This window comes from Mus musculus, chromosome 15 (assembly GCF_000001635.26).
Source record: "Mus musculus strain C57BL/6J chromosome 15, GRCm38.p6 C57BL/6J".
In the NCBI taxonomy this organism is placed as follows: domain Eukaryota; kingdom Metazoa; phylum Chordata; class Mammalia; order Rodentia; family Muridae; genus Mus; species Mus musculus.
Genome location: NC_000081.6, coordinates 44,868,059 through 44,885,370, shown reverse-complemented (window position 1 = coordinate 44,885,370; position 17,312 = coordinate 44,868,059). Strand labels below are relative to the sequence as shown.

The following is a 17,312-nucleotide window of genomic DNA, read 5'->3' as shown; positions in this document are numbered from 1 at the left end:
AAACATAGAAGAAGGAAAATAACAAGCTTAAGTCTTCTTCCTTTAAAGAGTTTCCAAATTAATTAATTAATGGAAATTTTTCACTTAGGATTAAACCTGGTGCCTCATTAAGCATGCTGGCACTATATCCCCACCTATATAATGAATTTAAATTCATCTGCTGTTCTGCATCAGACTCATCTTGGTCACTACATTCCAACAGAGCCATAAATACAGAAGTCAGATTGTAGAACTTGAAAAAATGTCTAAGAAGACAGTGGAGCAAGTAGGTGTGGTTTACTGGATTAACATTTGTTGGGGAGACAGTGATGTTAAGAAAGATACAAGTCCATAATGCCTGATGCTGAAAGAATATCCCAGTTGTCTCCTGGATTTCAAGTGACACAGGAGATGGGGAACAGCTCCCAAAAAATACCATGGAGCCAGTACAAAGCAAGGGACAATTCTACAACAATGAAAGCTGAAAGTTTTTCTGCAAATGTGGGTTAAAAGGCTAGTAGTATTGTACCATGTGGTGTGTATTCCCAAGTTAACCAAAGCAGGATGGAACCTGTCAATCCTGGGAGATATTAAAATCACCCTTAAGTAGACACGACCAGAAATATCAATAAAACTCATCACGTGCATCATGAAATTTTAGCTTTATATTTATTGAGTTTAATAGATGGTAGAGGAGTGGCATCAATAATAGACATGGCCCCACCATAATAAAACAATATACATAAAAGTTGCATGTCACAAAACAGGCTTAATTAAATCACAGAACATTCATGAAGCTGTATTTGGACACAGATGTGATGTGTGGATTTGGTGCTTTGCCATAAGATCACTAAACAATGAGTTAATGTTGATTTTTTTTCCCAGAGGAAGCATAATACAGAGCTATGATAAATAAACAGGAAGGCCTCAGAAAGCTCTTACACAACGACTATACCTATTGGTAGACATAAATACTCATGTACACAATGCCTACCTCAGGATTAGGTGCTTACAAGAGAAAAGCACATTGAATTTGAATGATAAGCACTGGAAAGACGAGGAACAGGAATGTGTGAGTATGTCAACTGATCACCTTCCATTCTTTGTGGAAACTCAGAATGTTCTTGATTTCCACACCTGCTTCAGTTGCCATCCCCAGAACCAGCTGCAACGGGTATGAGAAATTTCTAGGATGTTCCAAACAGATGCCAGTAATGATCGTCACCAGGCTGCTGGGATCCAGGGGCCCTGGTCTGGATGAGTCCAGCAGACTTTTGCAGAACTCAAGAATATTGTAGAGATCCCAGGCATCAGAGTCTGGTTTAGTCATCCTGGGCCTCACCAACCTCTTGGACACAAAGGACTGGCAGAGAATGTACTGATTCCTTCTCTTTAACTCATCCTCTAGGAAAGTGATGGCTGCCAAGGCCCGGTGGTCTTCCCATTTTAGGATGTACAATGTGTCAACCACAATCTTGGGTATGATAAGAAAAAACTTAGCACTAGTGGCTAGTTTCTGTATGACTGAAAGATGCTCACAGAGAGCCCTGGGGTCAGGGAACAGGTAAGGGGTCAACACTGACCGAGTCTGGGGACCTCGAAAAGTCTTTTCTAGCAATGCCACTTCACGTTGTAGCCAGAGCTGGACTATGTCTTTGGAAAGCCTAAATCTTGGAGTTGTTCTTGGAAGCTGGTGAGGTGCACTTTCTGACCTTTCAAGGGTGCTACTCACAAAGATACCCATCTTAGAGTCAAATCTCAAGAACTGTCCTGGGAGTCTTGTTGCAAAATGACCAAAGCTTCTGAAGAAACAAATACGCACGATAACTTCCTCCTGGTTGGTGAGTTGAGGTGGATCCTGCCCTAAGTCTGCCCTATCCTGGGAAACTTGAGGAGGAGACTGTTGAAACAGGGCAATGTCCTCAGGGAGCTGAAGGTACTTGGGAGTATTTGGCCATTGACAGCTCTGCAGCAAGTCCTGGAGATGGTGAGACAGGCAAAGATCTGGATGCTGAAGGTCTCCCACTGAGGGCAACAGGTTCAGCAACACACAGAGGTGGTCCCACAAGCTACATACACTCCTCCAATGTGACAAGAGGAAGCTGTGATTGCTGCGGAGCCAGCTCAGGATCACCTTGATGGTAGGCAACAGTCCCTCTGCAGAAAGAATGTCCAGTTTCGATTGAGTGGTCTGGAAATTGTTCTGGGTGATTAAGGACCTCTGCTCCCAAGAGGAACCCATGTGGAATTCTGTCTCAGGAAAGCTGCTCATCTCACCTTCAGTGCCCAAGGAAGTGCTGACAGCGGGGCTTGGATCAGTTGGAGGTGTTAGGACATTATAACTGAAGACAGGAGCCAAAGGCGAGGCATGTTTTCCTTGGAGTTTTTGGCTCAAAGGAGCTGGCAGGCTAGAAGAAATAGTTGTTTTCAAGAGATCAAGGAGACTGTCAGAAGGTATGTATGCCTTGAGTTTGCTTCTGGAACGAGCACCCTTAGGTTTGGATGGACCTCCACTCTTCTGAATTTCGTCTGAATCCAAGGGCCCACTCCCTTCTTCATCCGTTGTATCAGAGTGAGATGTCTCACTGCTCGTGTCTGATTGTGCCTGGGAACTTAAGGATGAGTTTTCATCTTCGTCTGTCTCATCTGAGTCACAACAGGAATGAAAACTGGCCTCACTCTCTCTACAAATGCCAGACCACTTGTAGCTTTTCAGAGAGTAGCTGTTTTGGAGCCCAGGAGATAGAAAATCTTGATGTTCCTTTCCAGGCTCTTTGTCCCAGCATCCATCTCTTGCAGTAGCCTCTTCTGAAGTCAGCTTCCTCTTCTGCAGCTCAGCCTGGATTCGTGTGTTCACATGTTGGACTAGATAAGAAAAAAGAGTCAGGGTGAAAATGACAGCTGGTTTTTGTTGTTTTGAGCCTGATTTCCTCAGGCTGTGCACATTCATGAGACAAAGAACCACCATGTGAAAGATGAGGAAGTCCGGAAGAAACATATAGCCTTTAGGAGGCTTATCTTCTATGGAAGCCTGGCACAGGCCAGATTGATATGGCCGGTAGGAAAGACAGAGACGGAAGTCATCAAGAACCAGTTGGCACAGGGCTATAAGCCTTGCAGCTTTGAATTTTCTCTTAGGCTGCAGGAGGCTCTGAAGGTAGAGGAAGCTAACCAGAAGCCTTTTGTTGTCCCAACACTGCCTTTGGCTATGAGACAGTTTCCTTCCCTGGAACCTCTTCAGACAGCTGTACCTCTTTCCGGCATGATCATAGAGCCGTTTGAGGTTCCAAGCTGCTCCTTTAAAAGGCACTTCAGCGTAGAGACAGCGCTGATAGTAGTATGTGGCTTCTAGATCATAATACTTACTCCCCATTAGAGCACCCAGTTGGTTGAAGGGCATTCCCATATTTGGGGCCACTGACAAGGCTCTGTAGTAACATCTCTCTGCCAAGTTCTTGGTGGCAAGGTTTAGGAACTCATGCTGATACCGGAACAAGTCTCCTAGGTATAGTAGGCAGCGATGACAGGCCATCCGGGCCCAGGAAGCCTCTTCTGCTGACGTGGGTCCCACTTTCTTACAGCCAATCAAGTGGATGGCACTGTGAGGCCAATCGATGTAGCTCTGTAACCTCAATTCATAGTGGCCTTGAATGAACAGGAAGAGATGCTCATAGAACTTGAGGCCAGCCTTCAGGTGAGCCTGAAGGGGCTCTCCCCAGTGTTGGAAAGTGTCCATTTGTTTCTTGTTGGTCTTCATCAGCAGCATGACAATATCAGAGTATATTTTCCTCCATAAGAGCTCTTCAGCCTTCCTACCATAAACTACCGGATGGAGGAACATGAGTTTAATGCAGGCTTGCTGAACCATCTCTCTAAGAGCCAGGACGTGTGGCTTAAAAACCTCTTTGTGGGCATTTTCTTTTTGGAGGAAGAGATCCAGTCTCTGAGCTGCCAAGCAGACCTCCTGGTAAAGAAGTGTGGCCCTCAGGGCTTCTTCCTGATTTCTCTCCATGAAGCTGGATTATTTTTTGAGCAATGCTTACAGTGCTTCCTGGGAAAAGATTAAAACTACCTATTAGTGTTCACCCACAAAGACTGAAAATACTACCAACCAGAACAATGAAGTTGAAGGGGATATGTTTATTCTCTCACTTATAAAAGCATTTAGTATCATGTTGTTTACCTACAACCCCTTTTGTAAGTGTATTTCCTTGGATGTCATTCCTATCAAAAAAACAAACATAAGGGGTCCCTTCTAAATGTATTTCTAATAAAAGTAATTCAGAAGTATATACACTGAAATTAGCCTAAGATGAATGAACACCTTATGTGCATGTATATGAGGGGAAAATGGTTTAGAAATTTATAATTATATAGACCTAGATAAATAAAAATTACTTGAAAAAAGTGAAATACAAAATAATATAACTATAGCTTTCAAATCTAAAATATTGATAAGATCCCCCTCCCATAGGAACTGAAACTCGTTAATTCATGTAATTTAAAAAATATAACCTTTGAATGATTGGTATAGAGAAAAAATGGTAATTAAACACATTTTCTAAATCTCAAGTTATGAAAGCTGGGGTGATGATACATACCTGTGATTTCAGCATCCCTGGAGCCTGGGATATAGGGATAACAATATCAAGGTCAGCTTGGCTAGCTTAGCAAGGCCCTGACTCAAAATAACAAGAAACAAAGAGAACTAGGTATATAACTCAGCTCTTACCTACCATATGCAAGAAACTATGTCTAATCCGCAAAATTACAAAAAAAAGGGGGGGGGGAAGCAAAAAAGCTAACTAGACAACATTTTAAATGAGTAACTAAATAACCTTGGGTCCCAAGTAAACCAGACTGATTGAATGCATAATGCATGCACTATACTATCCACACAGAAGGATAGAGCCAGGTTAGCACACAAAGGGTCTTTGAGTCTACGACTAAAATGGGAAAAGCTGAGAGGAAGACTTGGACAGAATAATAGGAAACGATTTTGTAGAAAAGCAACAAATAAGCCGGAAATATAACAAGCAGCACCAAAGCCTGGCAAACACCCAGAACAGCTCAAAAGCTTTCACCAGGTAGAGAAACAAGGGCTCATCAGCTTTGTTCCCATTCTGAGCTGACTAGGGAAGGGGGACAAACCTATGGTATAAATATCTAGAGAAGACAAACCTACAACCTAGAATAAATTGGTATCTCTCCTCCCCCTACACACACTCTCTCTCCCTTCCCAATTTCTCTACCTTCCTCCTTCCCTTCCCTGACACACAATTAATCTAAAAGAAATTGTGATATCAAACTATAAGAAAAAGAGTTCTAAGAGATCTTCAAGATTTTACCTAAATAACTTTCTCAGTTATTTAGAAAAAAAGTAAAGAAGTCATAGATAAAATACCAACTCACAAAACAAAAGAAAGATTTCTAAACATAATGGTGCCTTATGTCATTTAGGAAAATTTTACTTCAATATGTCCAGACATGGTAGAAAACTCATCATCTTTAGCCTAATTTTTCAGTTTTAAGAAAGTTGAAATAAGCCTTTCTAGCCTGAGCCTTGTGCTGGGGGAAACTGCCAGCTAGTTTGCTCCCCTGAAGATGCTTTCCCTTGAAGCATCCGAGGAAATCTGCTGCACACAGATAAACTGGTAAGAACCCTACCGAGGTCTCAGAGCTGCTGCTGGGAGCCCAGAAGACTCAGGACACACCACCTCCCAAAACACCTGACCCCCCAAATTTCACTCCTCTTCCAGCCTGTGCCTTCTACCAAAGCAGACTGCCAGCTTGTCTGTTCCCCTGAAGACACCACAGCTTGAAGGCATCCCAGGAGTTCCTCTGCACCCAAGGCAACTAGGTAACTGACACCACCGTCTAAAGACCTCATAGGGGATCCAAGACATGCAGGGCAACTGAATCAACAGTCTGAAAGCCTCCCTGGAGTTCCACTACACATAAGAAAACAGAAACCAAGTCTGTAGCCCCACCCCTACCCCCCTGGAGAACAACTTCACACAGGACAATAGCTTGACAGCTCCTCTGAAGACCCAACAGTCTGAAGGCCTCTCAGGAGATCTACTTCAGACAGGGCAAGAGATCAGCAGCTTCTCTGTCGCTCTGAAGATCCCACAATCAGAGGGCCCCAGATGAGGTCTGCTACAACCAATATCACAGGCCTACCAGGAGTCCTGAAGCAACCCAGGGACAAAAGAGGCAGGCTCCAGACACAGACACCTAGACCAGCAAACACTAGGGATAACCAGATGTCAAGAGGCAAGCACAAGAAAATAAGCAACAAAAGCCAATACATGGGGGCATCATCAGAACTAAGTTCTCCCACCACAGCAAGCACTGAATATACCAACACAACTAAAAATCAGGAAGCTGACCTAAAATCCTGTCTCATAAAGATAAGAGAGTCCTTTAAGGAGGATATAAATAACTCACTGAAAGAAATACAGTAAAACACGGGTAAACAGGTAGAAGCCCTTAAAGAGGAAACACATAAATCCCTTAAACAAATGGAGGAAAACACAATCAAACAGGTGAAGGACTTGAATAAAGAGGTCCAAGATCTAAAAGTGGATGTAGAAAACAATAAAGAAAACACAAATGGAGGCAACCCTGGAAAAGGAAAACCTAGAAAAGAGTTCAGGAATTACAGATGTAAGCATCACTAACAAGAGATAGACGAGAGAATCTCAGGTGTAGACGATACTATAGAAGAGATTGACACAACTGTCAAAGAAAATTCAAAACATAAAAAACTCCTAACCCAAAATATCCAGGAAATCCAGGACACACTAAAAAAAAAATCTAAGAATAATTAGAATAGAGGAGAATGAAGATTCCCAGCTCAAAGGACCTAAAATTGTCTTCAACAAAATCATTGAAGAAAACTTCCCCGACCTAAAGAAAGAGATGGCCATAAAGGTACAAGAAGCCCATAGAACACCAAATAAATGAGACCAGAAAAGAAAATCCTCTCATTACATAATAATCAAAACACTAAATGCACAGAACAAAAAATCCAGGATAGCAAAAACTATTCTTAACAATAAAAGAACTTCTGGGAGAGTCGCCTTCCATAACTTCAAACTGTACTACAGAGCAATTGTGATTAAAAACTGAATGGTATTGGTAAAGTGACAGGCAGGTAGATTAATGGAATAGAATTGAAGACCCATAAATGAACCCACACACCTATGATCACTTGATCTTTGACAAAGGAGCTAAAACCATTTCAGTGGAAACAAGACAGCATTTCCAGCAAATGATGCTGGTTCAACAGGTGGTCAACAGGTAGAAGAATGCAAATTGATCCATTATAATCTCCCAGTACAAAGCTCAAGTCCAAATGGATCAAGGACCTCCACATAAAACCAGATACACTGAACATAATAGAAGAGAAAGTAGGGGAAAGCACAAACACATGGGCACAAGGGAAATGTTCCTGAACATAACACCAATGGCTAATGCTCTGAGATCAAGAATCAACAAATGGGACCTCATAAAATTGCAAAGCTTCTGTAAAGCAAAAGGACATGGTCTATAGGATAAAACAGCAACCAACAGATGGGGAAAGGCCTTTACCAATCCTGCATCCAATAGATGACTAATATCCAAAGAACTCAAGAAGATAGACTCCAGAGAATCAAATAACCCTATTAAAAATGGGGTACAGAGCTAAACAAAGAATTCTCAACTGAGTAATATCAAATGGCAGAGAAGCACCTAAAGAAATGTTCAACATCCTTAGTTATCAGGGAAATGCAAATCAAAACAACCCCTAAGACTCCACCTCACACCAGTCAGAATAGCTAAGATCAAAAACTCAGGTGACAGCAGATGCTGTTGAGGATGTGGAGACAGAGAAACATGCCTCCATTGCTGGTGTGATTGCAAGCTGGTACAACCATTCTGGAAATCAGTCTGATGGTTCCTCAGAAAATTGGGTATAGTACTACCAGAGCACCCAGCTATACCACTCCTGGGCATATACCCAGAAGATGTTCCAACATGTGATAAGTACACATGTTACACTATGTTTATAGCAGCCATATTTATAATAGCCAGGATCTAGAAACAACCCAGATGTCCCTCAACAGAGGAATGGATACAGAAAAAGTGATACATTTACACAATGGAATACTCAGCCATTAAAAACAATGAGTTCCTGAAAATTCCAGGCAAATGGATAGAACTTGAAAATATCATCCTGAGTTAGGTAACTCAGTCACAAATGAACACACACATTATTCACTCACTGATAAGTGAATATTATCCATTCCATAGACAGTCACCAAACCTGGACACTATTGTGGATGCTGGGAAGTGCTCGCTGACAGGAGCTTGGTGTGGCTGTCTTCTGAGAGGCTCTGCTAGAGCCTGACAAATACAGAGGTGAATGCTCGAAGCCAACCATTGAACTAAGCATGGGGTCCCACATGAATGAGTTGTAGAAGGCTTTGAAGGAGCTGAGAGGCTTTGCAGCCCCATGGGATGAGCAGCATTATCAACCTGCCAGACCCCCAGAGCTCCTAGGTACCTGACCACCAAGGAAAGAGTACACATGCAGGAACCCGTGGCTCAGGCCGAATATGTGGCAGAGGATGGCCTTGTTGTAGATCAGTAGGAGGAGTGGCCCTTGAGTCTGAGGGTATTTGATGCCCCTTATAGGTGAATGCCAGGGTGGGAAGCTGGGAGTTGGTGGGTAGGTGGGGGAAGACCCTCACAGAGGCAGGGGGAGGAGAATGGGATAGGGGGCTTCTGAAGGGGAGACCTGGAAAAGGGAAAACATTTGAAATGTAAATAAAGAAAATCCAATTAAAAAATAAATTAAAAGGAAAAAATAGAAAGTTGCAATAATACTTACAAATACTGCTTTGTCTGCTAAGTTCTGCAAAGAACAGGGAAATGCATTGACTGTGGATCACAGCAACCATTGATTTCCTTTTATTATGCACAAAAAAAATGCTGCAGCACTCTACACATGTAGGCATGAATCCATGAAGCTAAACTATAATTTCTCACAAATATTTCCAAACCCAGTAATTACCAAGGATTGCTCATTTTACCTGAGTGGATGTGAATCAGACCTGGCTCCTGCACCACGTCAGGCACTGTCACACTAAAGGTTACATCTGATTCTTCTGTGCAAAACCTCTATCCTCCTTTGCAAACTTTAGGAAAAGTTTCCCAGCAGGCTTACTAACAGGAGGTGATGGGACACCGCTGTTCCTACGGAAGTCATGGGCAATGGAAATTCCCCAAAACCTGATGTTTCCTGATCTAACGCTCATAAAATCCCAGGGTCTTCATTATAAAATGGATAAAATTAAACCCCTGCAGTGACATGAGTCTAAATGAGACTCTCATAACCCACCTTTGAACTCACCTGTAAGCTGAACTCCTAAAGTGTATATCTGCTCATTCTTCTGGGTTCCTAGACCTAAATTTCACATAAGGTTACCAATGCCTTCTAAATACGGTACTTAACCTAGCTAGGCCCCCATATCAGCGCTACATAATTGGCATAGGCTGGGTTCACAGGAGGTCTGACTCAGGATGCTTACTTTGGTAGGTAAGGCAGAATCAGAAATGACTCAGATAACAGAAAGCAAAGCAGACTAAAGTTAAGTTAGAAAAGTGTAACAGAGCCAAGCATGGTGGTACACACCTATAATCCCGGGACTAAGGAAGCTGAGGCAAAAAAACTTAAAGACTGAAGCCAGCCATATCTATATAATGACTTCAAGGCTATCCGGGCTACATGCTGGCTACATGGTGAGAACTTGTATGAGAAATTCAATCATACATCCATAAACTTACAATGAAAAATACAAAAATGAAGGAAGTAAAATGTTCTATTTATACCCAGGATTCTAACTCACATCTGTATTCCTAGTACTTGGAAATAGGTAGGAATATCAGGAGTTTAATGCTAGCTGCAGCTACATCCCTAGTTCAAGGACAACCTGTGTGACCCTGAGAGACTCTGTGTCAAAAGAAACAAAGAAAGAAAACTAGCCAAATACATCAATTTATAATAAATTGTAAAGAAATGAAACAATTATAAAAGAATTAACAAAAATAAATACAAATTTATACCTTAAAAGTTATAAAACTTTGTTGAAATGAATTAAATAATTGAATGGGAAGAAACTCATAATTACAAATCATAAAATTATGAGACAGCAATATTCTCCAGATTATAGAGATTCTATATAAAGAATATAGATTCCATATAATCCTATTAAAATCCTTGCTAATATTCCTTTAAGAATTAGTTTGGAGCTGTGACGAAAGGATGGACCATCTAGAGACTGCCATATCCGGGGATCCATCCCATAATCAGCTTCCAAACGCTGACACCATTGCATACACTAGCAAGATTTTGCTGAAAGGACCCAGATAGAGCTGTCTCTTGTGAGACTAGGCCGGGGCCTAGCAAACACAGAAGTGGATGCTCACAGTCAGCTATTGGATGGATCACAGGGCCCCCCAATGGAGGAGCTAGAGAAAGTACCCAAGGAGCTAAAGGGATCTGCAACCCTATAGGTGGAACAACATTATGAACTAACCAATATCCCGGAGCTCTTGACTCTAGCTGCATATGTATCAAAAGATGGCCTAGTCGGCCATCACTGGAAAGAGAGGCCCATTGGACTTGCAAACTTTATATGCCCCAGTACAGGGAAGCGCCAGGGCCAAAAAGGGGGAGTGGGTGGGTAGGGGAGTGGGGGGGGTATGGGGGACTTTTGGGATAGCATTGGAAATATAAATGAGGAAAATACCTAATAAAAAATATTTAATAAAAAAAGAAAGAAAGAAAAAAAGAATTCTAAACCATATACTACTTTCAATATAAAATGGTATCTATGCAAGGTTAGCGATATAGCTCACTCCTAGAGCTTGCCTGGCATGGTAAAAGCCAGAATTTGATCTATAGTATCTACTCCCCCCCAACCTCTCAAGACAATTAAGGGGAGAAGAGAAACTAAGAAATTAGTGGACTTATAATTACTATTTTCAAAGTTGCAACAAAGTAATTAATAGAAAAAGAAAAGTGAAGAAATAAAAGCTTATATTTGAAAATCCACTTATTTCATCAAGAATGTCGGATAAATCAATGAGGAAATAATCATAGTCTTTTCAACAAATGCTTCTGAAATAACTGGATATCCACTTTCACAAGAATACAGCTGGACCCCATTTCTTAGAACCGACACAACACTAATCAGAATGTATCACAGACTATAAGAGATGAAACTTTAAAACTATGTGAATAAAGTTGAGGAGAAAAGATCTTGTCATATTTAGGCAGAATTTTCTTAGACATGACACCAAGAGATGAGACCATACCCAGCTCTCCCAAGGATACTTCCATTAAACTAAAAAGCAGCTTCAGTCTCTGCCCTACAAGAAGAGGATTTATTGTCACCTTAATAGAAAGAGTAAGATCAATCATTGTCAGGTGTTCTGAATTTCACGATGGCTGCCTGAAGTATGTACCTGAGTGAGTGAAATTTAAATGTTCTGAAAACTTCATGGAAGCTATTCTGGTGATATCAAAATACCATTCTCTAGCACTATGGAAAATACTTGGTGCTATAAAATGAGAAAATGTTTTATTTGTTTGTGGGCATTTAAGATAACACACACACACACACACACACACACACACACACACACACACACACACACAAAAAACACCCTGGAACCAGGCCAGAGAGCTCACTCAGCAGGTGCTTGATACACAAGCTTGAAAGCCCAACTTGGATCCACAGAATGCACTGAAGGGGGATGGAGGGAATGGATGCCACAGAGTTGTCCTCTGATCTGCACATATGCGTGGTGCCACATGTGCGTGCACACACACACACATCGTATACATACACACAATGAAAATAAATAAAATAAAATTTAAAAGAATACATTTTTTAAACATCTGGAAACCTCATACATACAATTTATAATACATTGTCATTTCTGTGTAGTTTTAAACACTATACAGCAGAGTTTCTTCCACAAATGCCAAGTATTTTGCTTTTTAAAAAGTGAATATGGTAGGGGGATACACTCCCCTTCTCAGAGGACAAGAGGAGGGGGTAGGGGATGAGGGGCTGTGTGAGAGAAAACTGGGAGGAGAAGAGGGGGGCTGCAATTTGGTGTAAAGTGAATAAATAAATTATTTTTAAATGAATATTTTGATTTAATATTTAGTATTTAAATTTTCTATATATTATACATATGGCATTCTAAACCACTTATAATTGAAGGCAAAGCCTTTTCAAAAGTATTTAAAAAGAAGATATTTTATGCCTTTAGAGTGAAGAAGACATTTTAAATAGTATCAAGTATTCAAATGTGCTGACTGGAAGCAAAAGTTAATGTATTTTATTACACTAAAATCAAGAACTCATTTTACAAAACTATTAAGTAAGAATTCTGTTATTAAAAGACATTTGTAATATTTTAACAATAAACCCCAACATCAAGAATATTAATTAAGGACAGACTAGCGAGATTTCTCAGTGGTGTGAACACTGGCTGCTCTTAAGAGGACCTGGGTTCAATATTCAGCATTAAACCATCTTGGAAATGCAGTTCCAGGGAGTGTGAAGCCCTCTACTGGCCTCCTTGACCCCTGCATATACACACACATGCACAGTGACATACATGCATACAAACCTCCCATATACATAAAATAAAAATAAATAAATCTGAAAAAAATAAGTCTGAAGCCAGAGGTGGTGACGCATGTCTGTAATACCAGTAGTCGGTGTGTGTAGAGGCAAAAGAATCAGGTGTTCAAGGTGGGCTTCCAGCTCGCGGCAAGCCTAGGCTACTTAAGACCCTGTCTCAAAAAGAGCAGGAGGAGGAATGGCCAGTTGTCAGCAAGTAATTGGAAATGTTCAGTCTTTAAAAACCAGACTTACAAATTAAAGATACTGTGAAATACAGAACATATCCAGCTATAAAACATGAAATAACTAACAAAACCAAATTTTGCTTTGATAGAGAGTGAGGAGAGCATTTGTGTGCTGTGGATATAATCAGTTTCAAGATGTCTGGGCTTGACTCACTACTACTGAAGACTCACATACCTTATTAAGCAGCACCTTCAGCTGTGGACTCACACAGAAGCCTCTTGCATCTGCACACCACTTGACAATAGACAAAATATCCCTAGCAACATTGTCTGTAATAGACGAAAGCAAAACAAACAAAAAGTCCAAACACTAGAAATAATATAATTGTGTATCAACAATGAATTGAACAAATTATAATATACCCACACATTACATTGTAAGCATACATAAGCCAGTAGCATTACACCTACCCATATGGATATATCACCCAGAGATAATGTTTCGCAAACACCATCATCCATAGAACATTCAAGTCTGAAGCTAAGGCCCTAATGGGAAAAACTGAAAAATGTATTCCTTATGGATACATAATTGACAAAAGCAGAAAAAATAGGGAGCTATTTTATCCACTGTAGGAAATATGAAAGGAAAGTGTATATGTTTGTACATTTTGAATGTAAATTTGATCACTTAAAATCCAAAGTTTATAGAAAAAGACCAAATGCCAATTATATGACATGTGCATGTGTGTGTGTGTGTGTGTGTGTGTGCCTGTGAGTGTGTGTGCACTCATGCATCCTTGACATTCTGCCCTACTAGTAGCACTAAGATTGCAAGCACTTACTCTATAGGTCCAGCTTTACATCAGTAGTGGGAATTTAAATTCAACTCATCCTGCATGTTCAGCAATCATTTTTACTCACTGAGCCATCTCTGTAACCCTATGGCTCCTTTCACTTGTAACTTCAGAGGATTGCTACACTGACTCTAGATAACTTGAATAATAAATAAGATTAATACTAAGTAATTGTTTTTAATTAAAAAGAGAAAATGTTTATTAAAAATGATCAAAATTATCAAAACATTTTTCTATATAGAAGTAGAACTAGAAGGAATAAAAAATTTAAAGTTGGGTAAGATCTCAAATAATCTTTAGAATTACAGGTGCAATGCCAGGTGTGGTGGCGCACACCTTTAGTCCCAACACTTGGGAGGCAGAGGCAGGCAGATTTCTGAGTTCGAGGCCAGCCTGGTCTACAAAGTGAGTTCCAGGACAGCCAGGGCTATACAGAGAAACCCTGTCTCGGAAAAAAACAAAAAAAAAAAAAAAAAAAAAAAAAACAAAAAAAGAATTACAGATGCAGTCAATCAGCTCTATATAAAGGAGGTATAACAAACATCAGGCTAAATGCTGCCTTTTGTTCTATGTATAATATATTGAAAATATTCTTTCTAATTTATTTTTCTCTCAATTTCATTCATAACATTCATGATTCAATCATGCATTCACTCTTATGTGAATAAGAGTCTGTCTCCTTTTACAAACTATATTCCTATAAAAGACACATATGACAAAATCTAGTAAAATGACCAGATTAAGTGTAACTCTCATAAATGATGGCACAATATTTCAGCAAATGACCTCTAAAATAAGACTTTCAAAATAGATGTGTCTAATTATATCACAGAGACACCTGATACAATCGTATACTTTGATTCCCAAAGAAGCCAAAAAAATCAGGTATGAAATCAAGAAAAGATAAAAACAGATTTTGTTCTTAGACATAGCCTTGTGTATAGGCAGTCAGTCTTGAATTAATGGTTCTTCTGCCTCCTACGTGCAGGAATTACAGATCCAGTAAAATATTTTATTATAAGTCTATAAGAATAAATGAGATCTCTGATGAAATAAAGACCTTCCAGCTATGGAAGTTCAAACAGAAATTATTCTCCATTGCACATCATAAATGAATGTTGTTTGTGGGTGGGAGACTGACTTAAATGAATGCTAATATCCTTTCTGTCATTTGATTGTTTTTATTCATAGAGATTGGTTTTTTAATTGTTTTATTTACTTACATTTTAAATGTTGCCTCCTTCCCTGTGCCCCTCCAAGAGTTCTTCACCTAATCCTCTTCCCTTTGCCTCCCAACCCCCACCCACTTCCCCCACACTCATCTCCCACTCCCCTCATCCACCCACCAGGACATCAAGTCTCTACACAAATAGGCGTATCCTTTCCCACTCAGACCAGACAAGGCAGTCCTCTGCTACATATGTGCTGGGGGCCTGGACCAGTTCATTTATGTTCTCTGGTTGGTGGCTTAGTCTCTGGGAGCTCCCAGGGGTCCAAGTTGGTTGACAGTATTGGTCTTCCTATGGGGTTGCAATCCCCTTCAGCTGCTTTGTTCTTTCCTGTGACTCTTCCATAAGAGTCCCCTACCTCAGTCCAATGGTTGGCTATGACCATCTGCATCTGTCTCAGTTAGATGCTAGTAGAGCCTTGCAGAGGACAGCCATGCTAGGCTCCTGTTTATAAGAACCCAGTCTTACATAACCATGAGTTCCTGTGAGACAGTGCTCTTAAGAGTCGTGTTTCTACAACTTTTATTTGTTCCTAAATTTATCACTTGGCAGAGTAAGCAGCTGGGAAGCACAACTGGACTTAAAGCAGAGAGAGAAAGGAAAATCTGAAACCATACCATATGCAAAGACACGCAGGAACAGATATGCAAACTGTAACACACTTCTTCCACTCCCTCCAGTGTGGTGAATGCCTGACCTACAGGGAAAAGCTGGTATCCTTCAACAGCCAGTGTCTTCCCATTTGAAATGTAAATAAAGAAAATATCCAAGAAAAAAGAAAGAAAAATGTTTTTAAAAAGAATCAAACCCTTCCTTCCTCCCATGATGACTCATTAACCTATTCTCAGATGCTCCTTACCAAATTGCTATCAGTGGGTCTAAAACTAAAATTGCCTCATCTGTACATTCATTTTGGTCAGATAATAAGACAAATGTTTTCCCTTTCTTACATCGTGTCTGTTGCACTGGATGATAAAACAATTGCTGTCAATCCTGGACAGGATAGATCTAAGCACCGGTGCCATCTGAATAAAATCTGTCATTGTGTAAGACAGCCTGGATGAAGCAAAGAAATTGCCAGTTCAATCCAAAGCAGGAATGGCACCATCAAGCATCAGCCTGTTGACGGAGGACCATATATAATCATCGTCTGAGGGCTAAGCTTCAGTCACAGAAAGCTGCAAGGACAGACTTCTTCTGTGCAGCATGAGACGAGTCTGAACTTTCCTGTCAGTGACAAGGTTAGAACAGCACACCTCCCACACACAAAATGAATCAGACACAAGGAGCCTGGTTCTCCCAGAACTTAAAGCATTTCAAGAAACCACTTTAACTCTTTCAAGTACTGAGGGAAATGTTAAAAGGAGGAGAACTGAGAAAGTAGTAGCTAATAATATATTCACAGCAGTTTAACAAAGGAACAAACGATGTACTTAGTGCTATTGGTAATGTTGGAACAATGTCAAGAGCTTCAAATGTCTAAGAGGAGGGAAAATTTGAGTACTTTATAGTTTATGTCAGAAATATTGACATATTCTGTAACTGTTATGCCTGGCATGAATCAAAATTTCCAACTGTAAGATGTGCTGACAGGTATGAAGCAAATACAACAAACTGAAAAACCGAAGTGAGCATTGATAACAAAAACTGAAACTGAAAACTCTTCTAGGGGGCAGGGCATGATGCCAGACTCCTGGGAGATGCTAAGCCAGTGCCCGTGCACCTGACATCATCCTCACAAGCCAAAGAAGAGCTGCTTCATAGAATGAAACTGTCAAAGCTCAGAGGAAACAGTTGATTAGGGCCAAGCCAGGTAAGTGTAGAATAATACATGACCTGGGAGAACTTTCTTTTTATTATAGCTCACCTGGTTCTAAATTACAACCCACGTTTACCAACTTTGGAAAGCATATGGACTGGTCAGGGTCACTGAGGTAACCTTTGACTTCAGGGTATGATCTGAGTAAGGGCAAACCCAGCAACCAATAGAAGGCACCAAAAACAATAGGTGCAGGTAAGGGAGACGCTTACTGATTACTTTCTCATCTGTGCTCACATTGTAAAACTCAGCAGCTCTCCATCATCATCATCATCATCACATCAATTAATCAACAACAGCAGTGGCAGTAGCAAGCACAGCAGCAGCTGCAGGAGGTTATAAATGTTTTTCTCCTCTCAAAATTAATGTATCAAAAACTTGAACAGGTGTGAAGTAGTTGTCCAACCCTCTGCACTTTATCAAGCAGAGCTCACACGCGAGTGCGCGCACACACACACACACACACACACACACACTAGATAAATGTAACTTTAAATTTGTTTTAGTTAGAAAGGAGTGCAAAAACTAAGCGTGGAGTGAATGAGATCTGT

The 17,312-nt window shown here is 40.5% G+C and overlaps 1 pseudogene across 1 annotated transcript; it reads right to left on the bottom strand.

Moving 5' to 3' along the window:
- Nucleotides 1–627: 627 nt before the first annotated feature.
- A930017M01Rik (RIKEN cDNA A930017M01 gene) lies at nt 628–3,977 on the bottom strand (annotated as a pseudogene). The gene has a single exon (NR_033609.2). The product of NR_033609.2 is annotated as an RIKEN cDNA A930017M01 gene (transcript).
- Between the last annotated feature and the right edge of the window lie 13,335 nt (nt 3,978–17,312).